This window comes from Periplaneta americana, chromosome 6 (genome assembly GCF_040183065.1).
Source record: "Periplaneta americana isolate PAMFEO1 chromosome 6, P.americana_PAMFEO1_priV1, whole genome shotgun sequence".
Taxonomy (NCBI): Eukaryota; Metazoa; Arthropoda; class Insecta; order Blattodea; family Blattidae; genus Periplaneta; species Periplaneta americana.
This window is the reverse complement of record NC_091122.1, coordinates 176970208-176989765: the sequence shown is the minus strand read 5'-3', so window position 1 is coordinate 176989765 and position 19558 is coordinate 176970208. Positions and strand designations below refer to the sequence as shown.

General features: G+C 35.1%; 1 protein-coding gene across 3 annotated transcripts in view; it reads right to left on the bottom strand.

Moving 5' to 3' along the window:
• The window catches only part of LOC138702070 (probetacellulin-like), an 860296-nt gene that overhangs the window by 70820 nt on the left and 769918 nt on the right, over window positions 1–19558 (bottom strand). The window lies entirely within an intron of this gene.

Sequence of the window (19558 nt, the reverse complement as noted above, 5' to 3'; positions counted from 1 at the left end):
CCTTCGCCCAACCCCCAAGCTGGAGGACCACCCCTTATCGGCTGTCCACAACTGCTTATTCAATATATTCGCAGCTACCCTCCATATCTGGAGGCCGTCACCGCAACCTGAGGACGCGCCATGCCGTGGATTATTATTATTATTATTATTATTATTATTATTATTATTATTATTATTATTATTAAATAGTTATTGATTAGTTTCATCAATGTCGTTCTTGATCAGACAAGATGAGACAACATTCTGACAATCACAGACTACTAAGACATTCAATAGTAACTACATGAAGCTTATAGCAAAATCGTGAATCTTTACAAATAAAACATCGTGCAGATAGATCGCTGTAGAACCATTCTCCGCAGTGTCCTTGTCACAGGGCACTTTTAAAAATTGAAGGCTAAATCAGTTTTAGATTTTACTACAGCACTGTTAATTACAGGATTCATTAAGTGAATTAATTACTTATACTAGGTCACTCCCTGAGTCAGAATCGATTAGCAGCGCCACTTTCAAGCAAGCTGTTGAAATCCGCGTCCTTCATTTGTTATACTCTCCCACGTAAAGCAAGTTCCTCGTTCCAGTTAACGAGTTCTCCCCTGAAATGTGATCGATAATTACAAATACGCGACAATCGAGGTTTCCCACTGCAATATCGTACAGTAGTGCAAAGTTAGGATATGAAGACTCCTATATGATGTTCGACCTAGTTACACCTCACGAGAGAAATATTAATGAGCTCATGCCGAAGCCTCCCACAACTGCACGCACACACCTCCAGAACAGACAGACAATTATACTATAAAGGGCTTTCATTTCAAAACTTCCCAGTCCAAATAAAGTAAAGAGGGGTAATTTGAATAACGGGGAAATACGGACAGTGCTAAGGTTTTGGCAGCATTAAGACAAAACGTGCGACACCATGTTGAAAAGTGATAGCTAGTGAGAAGAAGGTGAGATTTATAGAGAGAGGGTTCAAATGAATAAAAATTACAAATACCATCGGATTCTTCTAATTAAAAAATAGTACATTATGCAACGAGCCTATAATGATAGTAATTAAGAAGCGAGTATGGATGTTTATGAAACGAGCGCAAGCGAGTTTCATAATTTTCATACGAGCTTCTTAATTACCATTATAGGCGAGTTTCATACGACTTTTTATGCTCGACCATATTTCTAACTTGAAATTACCGGTATTCAGATGTATACATTTTATTTGTATCTGACAAGATCGGAAGTGACCTTGTTCTAGGTCGTGAATTGTGAGATGTGCGCAGACGCGAAAGTATTGATTTTTTCCGAGGAACAATAATGTCATTGACCTTGATGTAATCCCGTTAAACTTGATATAACCTTGATTATTGAATTCGACACTGAAAAACGAGATGACAAATTGAATTTATTTGAATATTATTTACAATTAACGCTAATTATTATAGTAACAGAACATAACCTTCTGCGACAGTACTGGATTTCCAGCCTCCGTGACTTTTCGCTAATTCTCTTTCGATTGCATATCCGAGAATAATCGATACTTGCGGTTTTATGACGGTATAAAGCTGACTTGTCATTGGCTGAACACCTGTACTTTAATGAGTAGGTGTACTTTAATGACATGCATTAAAGGACTGCTAGCAGGTGTATAATTACTACATTTCGGCATGGTCGAGCATAAAAAACATTAAATTCATGAGCCTCCACACATATCTGTCAAAAGTTTCATGGTCCCATGCAGAAAAACATAAGTTTGTTACTGTATGACTTCCAATTGGGAAAATCGTTCGTTTCACGAGCTAAAAATGCGATTTGTATAAACGTTAATAAAATCTATAAATTCCAACCGATTGTGCTAATTCTTTCAGAAAGTGTTTAGTTTGTGTGTCTACACCGGTAGTATCTATCATTGGTTTCGATTTTCGACCCAAAGAAAAAGTTTGTAAAAATTTAGTTTTTACGTGATTTTAAGGTATATAAACATGAATAAAATTTACAAATGCCATCGGATTCTTCTAATTTAAAAAGATATATATTAAATTCATGTGCCTGCACATATATCTGTCAAAAGTTTCATGGTCCCATGCAGAAAAACTTAATTGGGAAAATCGTTCGTTTCACGAGCTAAAAATGCGATTTGTGTACTCTCTCTCTCTACAAATCACATCCTTCAAGCTGAACTGCAGTTCTATAGGTATTTTTTGTGTTGGAAGGTGTGTAGCAAAATCCCTTATCCATTGACAGCTTATAATATTTTACTTAATTTGCTTAAGCTTTTATAAAATCTGTGATAATGTAATACATTTGTTTTAACCTGTAATGCATTTCGTGGATGTCTTAGCACAGGGCTGGGCTCCTAGAGCGAATTCTACTCTCTCACAGGGAGCCATATGACTTTTCTTCAACCCCTTTCTTCCCCGCCGAACACCGCGCAGCGTTGAAGTCGTAACGGATGAATATTAAGCGTCCCCGTTTAGAGTTTGGATTCGCTCCCGGTGCCCAGCCCTGTCTTAGCAGCTGGTAAGCCGAGTTGTGACGCATTCTAGTAGGCCTAAATGAGCTTTGTACTGTGATCAAATTCTGTTTTATCGACGAGCGGGGAAATATGAATTGTCTTTCACGGGGCGAATTGAATAACATATTTACAACACTATTAGTAACTTACATATAATCAATTATTATTACTCAGTCTTTATTTTGAAGATAGGATAAAAGGAAAAAAATCTTAGACAAAAAAAGAAATAACGACCCAAAACCGACCACTCCCAAGAGGATGCGAATAAGGAAGCTTGTGATGGAAGAAACCGTAACGAACGATTGAGGGCATGAGAGCAATGGAGATGATTGGAAATGTGGATTCTCAAACAGAAAATATTATTCTGAACTTTCTTCCGAAAAGGGAAACTGGATTCGTTGTCAGAGTTGCAAAACTTGGTACCACGAGTGTTCTACTGGAGGAGAAGGAAGAAAGCAGGTCGTTTGCTGTCGGTATATGTAGAAGATTTCAGTATAGTGACAAAAGAGACAATTTTTTCATTTATGATTGCTGTTCATTATTGTGGATGATTAGTCCTGATTAATTATCTGAAAGTAATTATCCAGTATTGAAATAGAAGTGATTTTGAAAATAATATTTTCTAATTTGATTTCGTATTATTCATATTGCCCCACAATATAATCCAAATTACCCCACATTTTTTTAATCTTTGCGGGTAAATCGGATAGCTCAATTGTGACTTCAGTTACACTTATATTAATATTATAATAATAATTTCATTAATTTTATTACACAGAAGATTAATAAAAATTTGTCTAACCAAAAATATGGATTACCCAACAAATTTAATTAATACAGATTTTAAAAGTATTAACTAATGAAGAAACTTATAAATATAGTTTACTAACTTACTACCACAGAAATAAAATAAAACATAAATATAATCGACATGAATATCGTACTCGAAGACAAAATCTACTTTCCCATTAATTGAGCCTAAATGTCATAAATTGCAGCTCTTAAACATGGTGCTAGTTTCGGCCCAAGACTTTATAATAAAATTACAAACCATTTAGCAAATTTGAAATATTTTAAAATTGAAGCTTTTATATAAAAGAAATTTATAAAATTATTCATGATATATCTGTAGTGCTCGGGGGAAAGTGGCACAAGTCAAAAATATTAATTTTACAGGAGTAGGAAAAAACTCTTCACACTGGTTTATGTCGATTTAATTTTCTTCTGTATGAATTATTATAATGGGAGAAATACGTATATCTCTTTTCCCAAGCGAGCAGATGTTCCGTAAGTTGTCAATAAATTAATAAAAAATGTTTGTGGAAACTGACTTATGCCATTTTTCCCAAGCACTGCAGATATAATATTAACAAATGAAGAGTCCAATGCAAGAATGATGGATGTCATTTGGAATACATTTTTCAGGAGAAGCAATTGAAAGTTTGAAATGCTTAGCGCTCAAAGCTTAACTGTGATTTTCCGATCATTACTGGACAATGACTATCAGTGTTAATGCCATATAACTCTCTATGTACATTCTATATGTCTTAAGCTATGCACTGACAGTCTTGGTTCATTTTCGACAAGAAAGTGACATCCATCATTCTTGCAGTGTACTCTTCAAATGTGTGTATTTTTTTAACTTTCATTTCTGTTGACTATATTCATGTTTTTATTGAATATTACTGGCTTCTGTCTGATTGTCAATTTATATTAAATGTGTTTTTCTCTCTTTTTCTTTTTCTTATTTTTTGCTCTTGTGTGTTATTTATTGGTTTGAATTAAGTTACTTACTGTATTTAGTAAAGTGTCCTTGTAAATTTTATGTTATATTATTGACTATGACCACACCCTACACGAGCCTGGCCTTACGATAGTGGCTAGAAACATTTTTTTTTTAATTTAATTTGTACTCACTAGCTAGCTAGTTAAATAAATAAATGATAACATTTCTACTGCTTCTTTAAACATGTAAGTACAACAGTTCATTAGCGATAATGTGGGTATATTCCAAGAAAAATGTTAAAATGTCTGAAATTATTCAATTACCCCTCTTTACTCTATTTCGTTTCAACTCCCTTGAGTATTATTCCCAGCAGAAAGGTTGCTTCTTCCGCAGTTTCTTAAGTTGTCACTGAAGTACAGTGAATTTACTTCTGTGAATACGATACAATTACTCAGAAAAATAAAATGATTAATTTCCAGATAGCTTCTATAAGAAGATCTTGATGACTAAGACATCACCGCGGCAACTCCACATTATTGTATAAGTAATCTTGATTTTACGACTACAACAACAAATTACTCTAACCGCACAGCAGTGCTCTCGTTCCGAGAACCCTCCCAGATTCCACAATGAAGTCTAATCATATAACAAGGAAGATATTTCACAGCCGTAAATTCTCTTCGCAACAATAACATAAAGAACAAAAAAAGACTCCATTTAATACGCTCCTAAAACAACTTATAAGTGCCTTTAGGCAGCTAAATATATATTAAACAAGGTCGGCGGCTTTTGTCAACACTACTAAAGCAATAAGACGTCACTTCAGTCAGAGAAACCGCAGACAAGCTGAGCCCCTCACCTGTTCTCAGCAATAAGCAATCAACCCGATCATTAAGAGCGGCTTCAGCCAGTTGTGCTCGGGGCAATAGTGACTCATGTCTCAGGTGCAATAAAATCCTACCCTCAGCGGGATGAACCCCTATTTTTAAATGGGGCCGCTCTCCAAATCTCCCTTTCTTCTAATTTGTAATAGTATTTCATCGTCATGGGTGTTCTAGTGATTAAAGCGTTTGTATGTGGACTCGAGGATCATGGACTCAAACCCGTCCGTGGGAAAGAAAACATCCAATATTCATCTTTCTCAGAGAGGGAGCTCTAAGTTTGTGATATATATTAATTAGTGCTGTTGATCGATCAAAATATTTAATCGATTAACTATTTGAATTTTGATAGATTTGAAAAAAATGTTTTAATATACAATAATACACAATTATTGTTAAATTTAACTTGTGTTCGGTGATAATAACTAACAAGCTTAAATGTTATATATCTGTATATATTGTACTGTTATATTACAAAACAATTATTTTAATTATTTACTAACATATTTATTATGAGGCTTATAATTTATTATGTCAATTTCTCCGGGAATTTTTTTAGACAAACATAAATAACAAGAAGTATGAAGGCTCACCTAGTTAATACTGCTTCAACCATGATTTTAAACATGCGCTCTGAATTAAATGCCGCTCTAAGTTTAGTAACAATATTTCCTGCATCACTAAACACACAAAAAAAGCTTTTTTTACGTCATGCACTTTTCCACGATCGTTCAATTTAAATTCAAACGTTTCACCGACGTTACCTCTCAAATTCTCATATGACATAATGGAGATGACACGTTTCACAGACCACAGAAAACTGATTTTTTTTCTTTATCAAACTAAACACACAACCTTCATATACAAACTCATACAAGGGATGAGGGGGACGAATTCCAGAAAAGTATGTATTTCATATGCTAGGAAGATGAGCTAACAAGTTCTTGGAAAACCATAAAACTTAATAAGAGTTCAGCATTGTGTTTCAACTTTCTATAGAGGTAGACTAGGTCACTGTCCTCATATCTCCATCTCTTTCTGAAGTGTTTGTGCAAAGATTTTCCCTACGCTACCTGCTTTACAGTTATAAAATAATAATAGCACTATTATACTTTTAAGTAAGCAATTTCCGAGAGAGAAATATTGTCGGAATTTTTAGTATGTGTTTCTATTAACATAATAGTAATTAATATCAACTACAACCGATTAATTTTAATCGACTCGATTATTCGATTAAATATTTTGATCGATTAATCTTACAACAGAAATTGATCGATTAATCCAAAGGGTGGATACGCTATGACTCTAAAGAAAATACGAAAATCTTTCATGTGCCATATAGCTCCTATACTAATTTATAAAACGTTCCTTTCGCAATAACAACATTATTCACAGACGACTGAATCGTAATGAAGTTGTGTACCTACTTAAAATCTGGAGATACATTCATCCACAAACATAATCTCCTTCTTTCTCTTCTAATCTTGTGCTATTTTTAGGCGTCGGGTTATATTTCCTTCTATAAACCTATATAAGACAAACACGTAATACGAATCGCCCTGGTAGTGAGATTAGCACGGTATAGCACCACATTCGAGGCAACGCAGAACAATCATAAGACAAAGGACACACCCACTTCCGTGGTATGACCATAAATTTCTTCATTAATGACACCGGGAACCGAACCCGGAAGCGCATACGCCACCTCTGATTAACCATAGCGGAGAACAAATTTATCCAGTTCATACAATTACTAAGTTTCTGAATTTTAAATGCTTTTACTAACACAGTCACAAAAGGAAGCAGAGGATGGTTTGAAATCTCCCTTATTTAAGACGACGTTTCTCTAAAATGTATTATTCTTAAAAAAAAAAAACAAAAGAAAAATAATAAATTTAGTACTAACAAATCGGTTTTGTTTAAAGTTGTCAAGTAAATAAACAAGTTATTAAAGGCAGTCGCGTTTTAAGTCCCAGCAAGAATTAATGGTAGCTGCATTACGTTTACTGTTCTCAGATAACAAGGCTGTTGACTCCACGCGTCTATCCGTTATTGCGAATGCAATGCGCGAAAATTAACCTCAGGAGGTCCGTCTCTGTGACAAATGACCACAGACGGTGGTGATTAAAATACATTCAGGGACACGCACGTGGTTGCCAGCCATTTGTCAACTATTTACCCTCTCTTATAAATCACGTCTTAAAAGGGAAGCCGCTAAAAAGCAGTTATAAAAATAATCACTGTCCTATAACATACAGAGTGAGATCTGATAAACCGACCACGCCTGCTCAACGTGAGGTGTCGGAGATGGAAATCGAGGCGTATTTTTAACGCGTCCCAAGAAATATCCGATAACATCAATCGGGCTTTACACTAGATAGTCAAAAGCAAAACAATTCCCAAAAAGAAGTACAAATGAATTAAATACTGTATAATTATGTCATTCACACAAAATTTTAGTGTAGACAGATATATGACGATCGAGGACAACATGGAAATAAGCAATAATCAGCAAAAAAAGAGAGTCTCTTATGGAAAATGAAAACATTATTAAGCAGTAGTAGTAGTAGTAGTAGTAGTAGTAGTAGTAGTAGTAGTAGTAGTAGTAGTAGTAGTGGTAGTAGTGGTGGTAGTCTTGGCCTGCTAAGCCATATTATTATTATTATTATTATTATTATTATTATTATTATTATTATTATTATTACTATCTAAAGCAAGGAGATGCACTATCACCTTTACTTTTTAACTTTGCTCTAGAGTATGCCATTAGGAAAGTCCAGGATAACAGAGAGGGTTTGGAATTGAACGGGTTACATCAGCTGCTTGTCTATGCGGATGACGTGAATATGTTAGGAGAAAATCCACAAACGATTAGGGAAAACACGGAAATTTTATTGGAAGCAAGTAAAAAGATAGGTTTGGAAGTAAATCCCGAAAAGACGAAGTATATGATTATGTCTCGTGACGGGAATATTGCACGAAATGGAAATATAAAAATTGGAAATTTATCTTTTGAAGAGGTGGAGAAGTTCAATTATCTGGGAGCAACAGTAACAAATATAAATGATACTCGGGAGGAAATTAAACACAGAATAAATATGGGAAATGCCTGTTATTATTCGGTTGAGAAACTTTTATCATCCAGTCTGCTATCGAAAAATCTGAAAGTTAAAATTTATAAAACAGTTATATTACCGGTTGTTCTGTATGGTTGTGAAACTTGGACTCTCACTTTGAGAGAGGAACATAGGTTAAGGGTGTTTGAGAATAAGGTGCTTAGGAAAATATTTGGGGCTAAGAGGGATGAAGTTACAGGGGAATGGAGAAAGTTACACAACACAGAACTGCACGCATTGTATTCTTCACCTGACATAATTAGGAACATTAAATCCAGACGTTTGAGATGGGCAGGGCGTGTAGCACGTATAGGCGAATCCAGAAATGCATATAGTGTTAGTTGGGAGGCCGGAGGGAAAAAGACCTTTAGGGAGGCCGAGACGTAGAAGGGAAGATAATATTAAAATGGATTTGAGGGAGGTGGGATATGATGATAGAGAATGGATTAATCTTGCGCAGGATAGGGACCAATGGCAGGCTTATGTGAGGGCGGCAATGAACCTCCGGGTTCCTTAAAAGCCAGTAAGTAAGTATTATTATTACTATACACAGTAACTAAATGGTCAAATTTACTAAAGATTATTATTTTTTTGGTCCTACAGAATATATCTGTTATGGTAACAATTAATATTAGAGGAGAAAAATTCGCTCCGGCGCCGGGGATCGAACTCGGATCCCTGGTCCCACATACCGAGCGCTCTCACCACTGAGCTACGCCGAAGTCCAATCCACAGCACCGGATCGAACTCCACTCCTCAAGTGTTCTTCCCTTTATGGCCTGACTCGTAGTTGGGCAGGTATGTTGACAGTTTTTTATTAAGTCAACTGCCATTATACAAGGAGCGCACTCAGTTGAGTGACTTGGTGGCCGGGATTCCCCAGTAATGTGCACAGTAATCTGTACAGATCCCTGGGATCGGAGCGAATTTTTCTCCTGTAATATTAATTGTTACCATAACAGATATATTCTGTAGGACCAAAAAATAATAATCTTTAGTAAATTCTTCAAGCAACAGTGCATATTTTCTTCTATCAAGAGAGTGTTCATTACAGGTAACAAAATCTGAACTCGGCTTGAAAACGCTGCGATCTTTAGCGAAGACCACAGACATAACAGGTAAAAAACTATCGCGGTAAAAGAATGTCGGCACATGCATTATCGACTTCTGTTCCCCCGCATTCCTCAAAGAAAGAAACTTCTTTTAAAAATTAATGTGTCAAGTATAGAAAGAGGGTAAGAGTTTTTGTGCTTCTTTCATTTGACAAATGGATATATTATTCCTATTTCTGAAGGAGCTCACAAGCCTTCTGGATTGATTTCTGTCAAATAAATATATAAGTTATAATAGGAACAGCTAGATTGTACTCTTTACAAGACAATGCCACGACGAGTTCTTAGTCGTACTTTGCACCGCCTCGTGGCAGTACTGAGTGTGCCAGAGGCCTCGTCTTCAGCTGATTCACTACCAAAGAAACGGAGTTTTAATTTCGGTGGATCTTGTAAAAATTGTAATCTATACTAATAATAAATATGTAGCCGAAATTTTTCTGGTAATTTTCGATTTTTCAAAAATAATTGGTCCTAACATATATAATTAACCACCCTGAAACCGAAAATCGCTTTTTGAAATTTTTGTCTGTCTGTCTGTCTGTCTGTATGTTTGTTACCTTTTCACGCGATAATGGATGAACGGATTTCGATGAAAATTGGAATATAAATTAAGTTCGTTGTATCTTAGATTTTAGGCTATATGGCATTCAAAATAAATTATTTAAAAGGGGGGTTATAAGGGGGCCTCAATTAAATAAATCGAAATATCTCGCTTATTATTGATTTTTGTGAAAAATGTTACAAAACAAAAGTTTCTTTAAACATAATTTGCGATAAGTTTTATTCCTTGAAAAATTTTGATAGGACTGATATTTAATGAGATAAATGAGTTTTAAAATTAAAATAACTGCCATCTAAGGCCGTGTAATGAATTAAAAAACAAATGACTTCGTCCATAAGGGGCCTTGGACGGCAACAATCGAAAGCTATGAAAGATAGTCTACAGAGAATGTTTCTGTGTTTGTATGAAGTAATATCGGAAGCTAAATTAACCGATTTGTATAATTAATTAATTATTATTTCACCATTGGAAAGTGTAGTTTCTCTAGATGGACATAATACTATAATGTTATTACAGTAACTTCTGATATAATAATGTAATGTAATATAATATAATATAATATAATATAATATAATATAATATAATATAATATAATATAATATAATATAATATAATGTACTGTAATATAATATAATACTATATAATATAATTTAACTTATTTGAACCATAGTGGGCCAAGCGCCATTTACTGAATACGTAGAAAACAAGGGTTAAAATTAAGTTATTACCATAATTCAATGGAAACCTATAACAAGTAAAATAAAATATAGCCCACACATTAAATCTAAAAGATGTCAATCTTCATTAAACTATGGTTGCATGTAATAAAAATTAAGAAACATGTTAAAGGAATTATCATTGCACTAAATGAGTGGTCTCTGGACCAAAATGATCGCATTTTAATTACTTAAATACAATTTAAATTAAGTAACATATTAAACGATTTATCCTTCTATCAAACACGAATGTTCCCTGGACCAGATGTCCTATTTTAATTATGTAATTACTTTATATTTATTTCTAACGGGTGCAGCGGAGCGCACGGGTACGGCTAGTGGAAAATATATTAGTGAGATAGGCTATTTCTACAAAACATCGGTTTGCGTTACCATTAGCCTGTATCACAAACTTGAAATTATGTATGAGTAAAAATAGAAAGTGATTTTGATCATCTTTCTGATAGAATAATGTTGTTGTTTTAGTCTGAATATAATGGATGTAATACATCTCACGGTTATTTTCTGTTAGCACTAATATTAATATAGGGCTAGTTAACGGGACCTAAGGGAAGACTCCACTCAAAATCATAAAAATTTTCAAAAAAAAAAGTTAATGGCTATTCCACTTCTTTGGAAAGTATATTTTTATACCCAAAATGGATTTATTTCAATTCTGATTACAAATATGTTTAATTTTTTTTTTCTTAAGGCTGGTAAGGGAGCGTGCATTTAAGGAGCTGTCAACATTATTTTTTCATCAAAGAAATCTTATTTACAAATTTCTGATTACAAATCTAGTAACATTTTGTTCTAAAGTTAGCTCCCTGAAGTTACTACATGAATGCGGCGGAGGGGAATTTTAATAGGTATGTGCCTAGATCATATATGTAACAGATAGGTCATCGCTATGTTAAAATGGTTTGTACTTTGAAGAGAAAAACCGCCAGGAACGCCACCCGTCCGCCGTAAACGAACACAAGATGGCAGTAGAGTCGCTAATGCAATTCAAATGGGAATTATGACGTGACTCCTTATGTAACAACTAGATGGAGCGTAGTAAACCTGACAAAAGTTGTTAAAGTCAAAGCCTATAAGGGCGACCTATCTGGGATATATATGATCTAGGGTATGTGTTACATAAATATGAATCTACTTTCAAATCCATTTTTCCGTAAGTTTATTTTTCTTTATTCAACACCAACTTTTAATGCCAAATATTAATCAATCTGTATGAAATTTTACTGCAAATATAAGATATTCCAACACATGAATGCACAGAAATGTTTCTCTATATCTTGTGAAAGCATAAAAATTGAGATCTTCTACTAAACACTTGGTTCTGAAAATATTTCTAAGAAAATAATAAAAAAAATCAAAAGCCAAAAACATTTGTAAATTCAAAATTTGGATTCTGTTAGTCCATTACATAGTAAGCATGCTCTAAAACTTTGGTTTAAAAACAATGATTAGGAAAAAAGTTGCCATTTTTAGTACAGCTGTTACTTCTAGAACAGTGTGCAGTGAAATTTGACCCCGTTCCTCGTACACATTTCTAGTATAAGATCTATATACTCATATGGTTAGCATGGGGCAGTATACAAGAAAAATGACGATCACTCTTAGAAAGGGACGCAAATTTCAATTTCCTTTGCGAGAGTCAAACCCGGTTCCGGTATATTTGTAGCCACATGCAGCATTACCTATTTAAAACACAACAGAAAACTAAAATCTCGTAGTATTACACAAAAATATTTTATTACATCCGGTAATGTAAGCCTCTAAGGACTGTTCACTGCAAAGCTATTCGGTTCACTTGTTTCATGTCCCTACTTACGCACAATGCGTGTGAAATCGAGTTAACCCGGAAGCGGGTAGCCGGCACAAAGAAACGTCAAGATCCGCAACCAACCCCTTTATAATGTAAAACAGGCCACAGAGGACGATAACGTCGTGGAAAAGCCAGTTCGTACTTAATTTAGAGACGCTGAGTTCAATATAAACACACTTCAGACCTACTTTTATTGCAATAAATTACTTCATTTTAGCGGAGTTTACACATTTTTTCACGTCACATATAATTAATTAAGTTGCAGTCTTAATTATTGCTATGCACGATATACATTGACCGCAAAAACTAGACGCGATTTTAACAGTAAAGAAGAATCGGAACGAAAACGAAAACGGTAAAATTGTTGAAATGTGTAAATTTAAACGTGAGCATTCACAATTAACGAAAAGCTTGCCGGAGCCCGGGATCGGGAACGGAGAGTTGGCCAAGTTTCAACTTTGGCTTTCACGTTTCCGATCACAGCCCACTAGATCCATTCTATTGCCATCTAAAAGCTATTTTGTCGTCGTATATTTTGTAGCAAGAAGACCGTGACATAACCTATGCATTATTTTGTTCTGTGCTGTGCATCATGGAGCAAGTTTTATTTGATGAGATTCTAATATTGAGTGTTGAGGAAAATCCTCATGTTTACGATAAGCGGCGCGCCTCGTATAAAGATGAGAAAATGAAGGAGAATACGTGGCTTTCAATAGCTGCATCTTTGAACACCGATCGTAAGTGAATCATATTTTATTACTGTATTGGTTGTATTACACACTACATATTCACGCTTCAATTCAATAACTACTGTTGTGTTCATTTTTGTTCTATTACAAATGTTTCTTCTCTAATTATTTTACGTTATGGTAGGCTTAAAATAGGTTATGATAATAAAGATGCATGGGCATATTTATAGTACCGTACCTAATGAATTGTTTCAGTTGAAATTTCGAAGTTGGTTAACCTGTGTTTATGTTGGCTGCCTTGTACTCATGAGAGAACGCCATTGGACAATTATACACAAATAACGTCAGAATGCGTAATATCGACTTCAGATATCGTTATTGACATGCATATCGATATGCATAGTCGTCTACGTTCTCGGTTTATTGTGAATCAACAATTTTCATATTCACGTCCTCTGCTTCTCGTTTTCATTCTGGTTCTCGTTCCCGGTTTATTGTGAACCAGCCTTAAGACTGTCTGCCGGATTTACATGTCACAGACCTGGGTTCAAATGTTAGCTATTTCAAACGGAACTTCTGGTGAACGAAAACCGTGTTGGAACAGGATTATTTTTTAGCATTCCTGTTTACCAATCTACAATAGCACTAATTGCCCATTGTCTCATTATCACAATTTGACGAACAAATGCTAAGTCATGCATGTCACAAACTCAATACACACAATGTCGACTACCTCAGATATGTAGAGTATCTTTAGGAGGTTACTAACCTCTATAGCAAGTGTTGACAATTCTTTATTTATTCGGCTGGAAATTCACTTAATGACCAGTCTTTAACGTCAAATTAAGCAGGAGTTTTGATTTCTTATCACGAGATGCGCAGATGTTTTTTTCTTTATTCTGTATATTTATTGTCATATTCTTTTAGAGATCCAGTTGTTTCCAATTTGTTTACCAGTCCCAGTATTGTGTTTCTTTGGGAGGGATTATGAACACTAAATTCTCTCTGGCATTTCCTTTGAGTAACACAGAAAAATACGGGAAATGCCTGTTATTATTCGGCTGAGAAGCTTTTATCATCCAGTCTGTTGTCAAAAAATCTGAAAGAATTTATAAAACAGTTATATTACCGGTTGTTCTATATGGTTATGAAACTTGGACTCTCACTTTGAGAGAGGAACATAGGTTAAGGGTGTTTGGGAATAAGATGCTTAGGAAAATATTTGGGGCTAAGAGGGATGAAGTTACAGGAGAATGGAGAAAGTTACACAACACAGAACTGCACGCATTGTATTCTTCACCTGACATAATTAGGAACATTATATCCAGACGTTTGAGATGGGCAGGTCATGTAGCACGTATGGGCGAATCCAGAAATGCATATAGAGTGTTAGTTGGGAGGCCGGAGGGAAAAAGACCTTTGGGGGGGGGCCAAGACGTAGATGGGAAGATAATATTAAAATGGATTTGAGGGAGGTGGGATATGATGATAGAGACTATATTAATCTTGCTCAGGATAGGGATCAATGGCGGGCTTATGTCAGGGCGGCAATGAACCTCCGGGTTCCTTAAAAGCCAGTAAGTAAGTAAATAAGTAAGTAAGTATGTATGTCCTTTGAGTAGCTGTAATTGAATTCGTAATCCAGTATTGCTTCACAAGGAAGAGCCGTTGATTTAATGTGTATTGCATTTTCAGTGACTAAAACAAAATGTCGAAAACAGCTGCCAACAATAAGGAATAAAGAATAAACATCTGCACATCTCGTGACAGGGAATCAAAACTCCTGCTTAATTTGACGTTAAAAACTGGTCATTAAGTGAATTTCCAGCAGAATAAATAAAGAATTTTCAACATTTGCTACAGAAGTTAGTAATCTCCCAAAGATACTCTACATTTGAGGTATAACAAATTGTGGCTAGAAGAAAGAAAGAAAGAAAGAAAGAAAGAAAGAAAGAAAGAAAGAAAGAAAGAAAGAAAGAAAGAAAGAAACAAACAAAGAAAAGAAACAAAGAAACAAAGAAAGAAAGAAATGTGTTATTTCTACATAAATCACTCTGACGATGGAGTAGTGGTGGGATATAATAGGGAAATTGTAGAACTGTCATTCAACCACTGTAAATTTCTTAGAATTAGCCTGACATCGAACCTCGTTCCTTCTAGTCGTTACAGCTACCAGCAAACTGAACCACGGTTGGGCGATGGGATGCTCCGGCCTCCTTGTACATCGTCACGACGTCCAGCATTGCTGTGTCAGAAGTCCCTTGTCTCTTCTTGTTATAGAATTCGTCGCGGATTACCTGTGTCCATTCTCTCTCGCGTTTCAGAGGCAACAGAAGTGGAATTCCGACGGTAGTTTCGAAAATGACAGATGGGGGCGGGCTGACATTTTCTCCGCCTAGCGAAATGGGAACAATGACGCACTGGGACTGTACTGACAAATGTCCGCCTCACAATTCAATCAAAGACATATGCCAGTCTAACACAAACAGTTGGAATGCTTGTAGAAAAGGAACCGAACGATTCAAATTATACACCTTCACAGAACCAACGTCAACAAGGCCGTTTTAAAGGTAAAAATCAACAGCGGGCGGTCCTGGCAGCCCTCTAATTTCACTTGTGCAGCGTTTACAAGTACTGCCGCCTTGTGAGGGGGAGGCCCACCCACAGCAGGCCTTGCACAGCCCAGCTCGGTGGTCTCTGGTATAGCATGCCACTGTCTGTCGTGGTTTTTCTGAGTCACTATTAATATGGAAAGCGCAAACGTGTGTTATTAGTAAGGACCGTATTTTTGCTAATAGTGATACGCGCGAAATTTTCCACAATTACTTTCTTTGTTATATTTGCCATTCTACAGACGTGGACAAATTATTAGCAAAATTGAAGATTTTTATTATATATCTTTACAAAATATGATTCTTCAATTTAGACTACACTTGACATTTTTCCGTATTTCCAAATTATTAGCAAAATTGAAGATTTTTATTATATATTTTTACAAAATATGATTCTTCAATTTAGACTACACTTGACATTTTTCTGTATTTCCAAATTATTAGCAAAATTGAAGATTTTTATTATATATTTTTACAAAATATGATTCTTCAATTTAGACTACACTTGACATTTTTCCGTATTTCCAAATTATTAGCAAAATTGAAGATTTTTATTATATATTTTTTACAAAATATGATTCTTCAATTTAGACTACACTTGACATTTTTCCGTATTTCCAAATTATTAGCAAAATTGAAGATTTTTATTATATATTTTTACAAAATATGATTCTTCAATTTAGACTACAGTTGACATTTTTCCGTATTTCCAAATTATTAGCAAAATTGAAGATTTTTATTCTATATTTTTACAAAATATGATTCTTCAATTTAGACTACACTTGACATTTTTCCGTATTTCCAAATTATTAGCAAAATTGAAGATTTCTATTATATATTTTTACAAAATATGATTCTTCAATTTAGACTACACTTGACATTTTTCCGTATTTCCAAATTATTAGCAAAATTGAAGATTTGTACTGTATATTTTTAGAAAATTTAACTCTTCAATTTGGACTACATTTGATATTTTTGCATATTTACGAATTATTAGCAAAACTGAAGGTTTTTATTATATATTTTTACAAAATTCGATTCTTCAATTTGGAATACAGTTGACATTTTGGATATTTTTTCAAATTATTAGCAAAACTGAAGATTTTTATTTTATAGTTTTACAAAATTTGACTCTTCAATTTAGACTGTAGTTGACATTTTTGCTAATTTACAAATTATTAACAAAATTGAAGATTTTTTATTATATATTTTTACAAAATTTAACTCTTTAATTGAAACTACAGTTGACATTTTTGCATATTTCTGTCTACTGTAATGATAGAAATATGCAAAATTGTCAATTGTAATCTAAATTGAAAAGTCAAATTTTGTAAACAGAATTATCATAAAAATCGTCAATTTTGTTAATAATTTGTCCACGTCCGTAGATGCCGTAAACTGGGGTAAACTTGACCATAAAAAGGTTTAAAACATGACATCAGATGCGCTGAATATACTAAAAAAATCATTATTTTTTTCTCCAGTTAAGTATTTTTTTAAAGTCTTAACAAGCAAACGTTCTGATGGGAGCAGATAAAGAAGTTAAATTTTTTTCTTCCACCATGTTAATAATGTCAAAAGAAGTGTTTATACAGGGTGCGTCAGAAAGAACGGATGGATTTCACATGGCAAGAAAATTGTAAAGATTCATCAAATAAAAAATGTATTGTTATCAACATATTCACCAATACATGCAGTTTATTTATGGAAAACAACATTATCCATATGATGTCCTTGGCTTTCAATACAGGCATCGAGGCGTTTTCTGATGTTCGCCATCACTTTCACAGTCATTGCTGGTGCAATTGCCACGATTTCTTCACGAATCGCTGTCTTCAGTTCGTCCTGTGTATGTGATCGATGTTTACAAACTTACGCCTTCAAATGGTCCCAAAGAAAGAAGTCGCAGGGCGCGAGATCTTACCGTAGCCTCGGACAATCTCAGTGCAATAGATTTTCGTCCAGGTGATTTCTTCTTTAATGTTGAACCTGTGATACGAAATGAAGCCACCCACCGCAAAATTGTATTCCGAGTTGGAATCCTAGCGTGACATCCGATGTCGAAATGAGTCCTGAGTGGCGATCACAGACTCTTCATTTTTCAAAAATGTCTCTACGATGAAAGCACGTTGTACACCAGACCAACACCATATTCTCAACTGAAACTGCATTCTATGCTGACCCAACAGTCGTGGTCCCCCTCACTATATCTCTCTCCTCGTTGCGTATCGATAGTTTGAAATCCATCCGTTCTTTCTGACGCACCCTTTACAAATTTTGGCCACTCGAACGCAATTACGAGAGCCGTAACAAAATAAGTTCGCTAGGGCCGCTAACAGAAAAAAAAAAAACATATTTTCATTGAACAAATTTAGCGGACACAGCAATTGTTGAGCTATTTTTCAACATATTTTCCATCGGAATTGAGACATTTCTCATGTCATGGGATCGACAGAGAGAGGTGCAGACGCAATCAAACGCCGGTTCCGATCTGAGGCGGCTGGCTTATACGACACAAAAACTGGTCCTATGGTATGACAAATGTCTCAATTCCAGTGGGGGATATGTTGACAAATAGCGCAACAATTGCTGTATCTGTTTCAATAAATATTTCTATGCAATTGTGCTTTTTTTCTATAAACGGCCCCAGGGAAAATCACTTTCTGGACGGCCTCGTAATTGCGGTCGAGAGGCCAAAATTTATATAAGCACTTCTTTTGACATTATTAACATGGTGGAAGAAAAAAAAAATTAACTTTTTTATCTGCCCCCATCAGAACGTTTGCTTGTAAGTCACAACTAGGGTTCATATGATTTAATTTTTTTTTGACAAGTTTACTTAAGCGGTCAAGTTTACCCCAGTACACGGTACCTAAAATATCATATTTAAGCAAACCAGAATCGCGAAATACGGCGAAATTTGAATCAGTGTGTGAAATGTCTCAATAACCACGAAATATAGGTTATTTCCTCTATCGCTGAAACTATGAAATATCACCAATTGTATTCAGTATCGTTTGAAAACATGTAATTTCTCTTTCTATTAATTTTTCAATCGTTTGGTAACGCTAATAATAGTCCATCTCTGTGGAGTAATGGTTAGCACGTCTGGCCATATAACGAGCGGAACCGGGTTCATATCCTGGTTGGGACAAGTTACCTGATTGGGTTTTTTTCCCGGGGTTTTCCCTCAACCAAGTGAAGCAGAATTGCTGGATAACTTTCAAAGTTGGACCTCGAACTCATTTCGCCATCATTAATTCACATATCATAATCATCGTCATCCGGGTTAAGTTGACAGTGCGGTGTGTTATACTCGCACAAGAGCGTGGCCGTTCGGCTACCCAATAATTCACAAAATAGGAGTGGTAGACACAATTATCCTCAGGCTGCAGTGCAACCCTTCGGATCCTTCCTCCGTACAAGAGAAAAAAAGTCAATATTTCTATATTTTCTCTATGAATATTGTGTACACTCACGTTTACTATCTCTATAACTATCGAAAGAAGAACGATTTGCTGCAGTATGTTTTGGAACGGAGGCTACATTTTGATGCAAAGAGGTACATAACCACAGTGAATTTGATGTGAACTGTCTGCAGGAAGAGTGGTTCCGTGGGAGAAACTTTTCTGCGTAGGCCTACATGAAAAAACTCACCGACTGTCCCAAAATTCATAGTGTGGATAATGTCTAGAGACAATGCTTAGTTTATATTTTGGTGATTTTGTATTTTAGTAGGTTATTTTACGACACATTATCAACATCTTAGGTTATTTAGCGTCTGAATGAGATGAAGGTGATAAT